The 3,271-nt window shown below is 46.6% G+C and overlaps 1 pseudogene; it reads left to right on the top strand.

Moving 5' to 3' along the window:
* Positions 1-1,712: 1,712 nt before the first annotated feature.
* LOC140906818 (large ribosomal subunit protein eL42-like) lies at positions 1,713-2,016 on the top strand (annotated as a pseudogene).
* Positions 2,017-3,271: the final 1,255 nt, after the last annotated feature.

The raw sequence follows: 3,271 nt of genomic DNA, 5'->3' as shown, positions 1-3,271 counted from the left end.
TCCAGTTTTTTTGTCAGGAGAGCTCTACTGTAATAAAACTGGTGTTACATGGAGACTCAGGACTCTGGAATCCAAATGAACAACAAAATGAGAAGCTGTAACCTATACTTATTGTTAATGTTTCTCTATTTGGTTAATGTTTTTATTCTGTGCATTCCATATGCTTGCCCTGGATTGTTATTTTTTAAGATTATCCGTGGTTCTTGCCTGGTGATGTATTCAACCTGAAGCTGAAAAAAATAAAGCATTATGAATCTGCATCAGCGAGAGAGAACTTAAGCACTGTTGATGTTGGTGATGAATAGACTGAAGGACATTTTTACCTCATGGTTGAGGGTTGTATCAATGGTATCCAGAAAAATGTAACAATGGCACAATAAGGCCCAGATCCACAAAAGGATGTGGGTGCCTAACTTTCCACTTTGGACACCTAAATCCAAGATTTAGGCATCACTGAGATCCTCAAAACCCCCACTCAGGTGCTGCTTAATCCTGTAGGGACCTAAAATACCTCGGCATCTAACTTTTTGCTGTAAAAGTTCCTTAGGCACCTAAGTTTCTGCCACTGGGTATGCAACTAACAAGTCACTCTAGATGCCTGCATGCCTCACTTATGCCTCAGCCTCACTGGGATCCTCAAACCAGGTCATAGTGGAAAGCATTGCCCTGCTTATATTGCCCAATCAAGTAATCAGCACATCTATCAGACTGCACCCCATAAAAATCTGTCCAGTGGAGAAGCTGATGGTGCCACCTCCCATTTAGCCCAGTGGGGAGAACACTCACTAGGGATATGGAATATCTAGGTTCAATTCCCCCGTCTATTGCCTGAGTAGGGCTCTCAGAAGAGCCCTCACGATTGGGAAATGGGTTATTCTGATATAGGGCTCCCACAGGAGAGATTGAGGAGGCTGTTCCACTTTGTATATGTACTTAAATAGTAACTGCAGAATCAGACTGGATCCTAGATTTTCCTCTTTGTAGGACAGAGTTCTAACCACCAGCGTAGTCATTTTCATATTCTACCTCAATGATTACTTAAGTAGTTATACACCGTGGAACAGCTTCAACAAGAATCATTGTGAGAGCCCCACATTAGAAGACCCTGGTGATTAGAACACACTCCTGAGAGCTAAAAGCAGTGCTTCATTTGTGCCATGGCTTGCCAGAGCTGAGCCTAGCACCTCTAGGCTTGGCAATTCATAGCCCCGACACCTCTGAGCTTGCCACAACAGTTATGAAAGTAAAAAAATTGTTTGAGCGCCAGCATCTAATTGTTTGAGCCCTGGAACCTCTTTCATTACAAATTAAGCACTAGCTAGGAGACCCCCAGTTCAAATCCTCTCTCTGCTACAGGCAGAAGGGGGAATTGACCTACATCTCTGATTTCCCTGGTGAGTGGGCTAACCACTAGTCTGAAAGATATAAGGGAGGTTCCACCTCGAACATTTCTTACAAAAAATAGCTTAGGCACCTGACTCCAGGAGAGGATTCATGGCTAGGGATCCTAAGCAGAGAGAGGCACCTTCCTTTAGCTTAGCACGGGAGCTGCCTATTTTGTGGATTGCATTCTCAGGCACCTATCTCTCCCCATTCGTTGTACAAGGGAGTCTAGGGGTGGCCTCTACAAAGGCACTTAAGGTGTTGCAAAGCTGAGTGCCACAGCACCTAACTTTTAGGCATGTAGAAAAATCTGTGCTACTAACGCTGCTGCTGGCAAGATGGTGAACATCCCCAAAACCCGCAGGACTTACTGCAAGAAATGTGGCAAGCACCAGCCCCACAAAGTGACCCAATACAAGAAGGGCAAGGACTCTCTCTATGCTCAGGGAAAGAGGAGATATGATCGGAAGCAGAGTGGTTATGGTGGTCCGACAAAGCCTATCTTCCATAAGAAGGCCAAGACCACGAAGAAGATTGTGCTGAGGCTTGCGTGTGTGGAGCCCAACTGCGGCCATTAAGCACTTTGAGCTGGGAGGAGACAAGAAGAGAAAGGGCCAAGTGATCCAGTTCTAAACTCCATCTTGTTCATTGTTATCGAATCCATTAAAGTATGTGGAAAGAAAAAACAAAACAAAACACTGAGATTCACAAAGCTGAGGTAGGTGCCTTGGCTCCTATACAATGGCTGGGGAGAGAGAAGCACCTAAAAAGCAATCCACAAAAGTCAGCAGGCTGGAAGCGATGCCACCTAAGCTAGCCTGTAGGAGAAGAGGTAGGCACTAAATCCAGGCTACAGGGAGGCACTGAGTTCTGCTCAGTAATCCACAAACAGGAGCCCCTCTCCTGGAGTCAGATAGTTTAGGCACCTGAGGCATTTCTCATGAGAATCAGCTAAATTCCTGCCTCGCTCCACACAAAAAGGCCAGAGAGAGAGCCCACTTTGTAGCTTTTAGCCCAGTAGTTAGAGCACTCACTGGGATGCAGGAGACCCAGAGGAGTAGAAATGTGGTGGGAGACCCCTGTTCAAATCCTAAGTGAGCATTCTAACCACTGAGCCATGGGATATTCTGATGTGAGGGTCCCTCAATCTCTCCTGTTGAAGCTGTTCCACTCTGGCTAAATAACAAAAGAGTGACTGGAGTAGGGGGACTGGACCCAAGGGGTGTCACATCCCAGGTGAGTGCCCTAACCCCCAGGCCATAGCCCCCACTTTTTACCAGCCATAAGGGCGAGCGACTGGGGAGAGAGGGGGCAAAGAGGAGCAAGGGAGAACAGGGTTTTGGGGTGGGGGAAGAGGCAGTGTGAGGGCAGGGAATAGGGGAGAAGGTGGTGTGGGGGTGGGGCTCCAGTTTGGGTGCTGGTGGACCCCCTATTTTTAGGAAGCTTCCACCGCTCCTGCACCAGGCTGTTGACTGACCCCCTCTCTTCCAGTCATCCCCCCAACTATTTAAGTATTTATCCACAGTGGAACAGCCGTTGGACCAGAGAAAGAGAGTGACTCTGTAGATGCTGAACATACCACCACCTAAAGTCCATCCCCAAATGGGTGTTAGAAGCCTAAATACCTATGTGGATCTGGACGTAAGGTCCGCTTTAACAAATTTACATAAACGAATTATAGGATTACTCACATGCCTGAAGTACTCACCTGTCTACATGTTTGCAGGATTGGGCCTAAATATTATGAAGTTCTAGATTAGAAAATTTGGAGGAAAAACATGCATAATGATCTGGGCCTAGGTGCTTTGCTGGATAGGAATGGACCTCAGCAGGGGCTGAACAGCTTTGCTGAATCAGGACCATAATTCCTAGATCCTAATAACAGGAT

This window comes from Lepidochelys kempii, chromosome 1, assembly GCF_965140265.1.
Source record: "Lepidochelys kempii isolate rLepKem1 chromosome 1, rLepKem1.hap2, whole genome shotgun sequence".
In the NCBI taxonomy this organism is placed as follows: Eukaryota; Metazoa; Chordata; order Testudines; family Cheloniidae; genus Lepidochelys; species Lepidochelys kempii.
The sequence above is the reverse complement of the archived record's forward strand: the minus strand, read 5'-3'. Positions and strand labels throughout refer to the sequence as shown.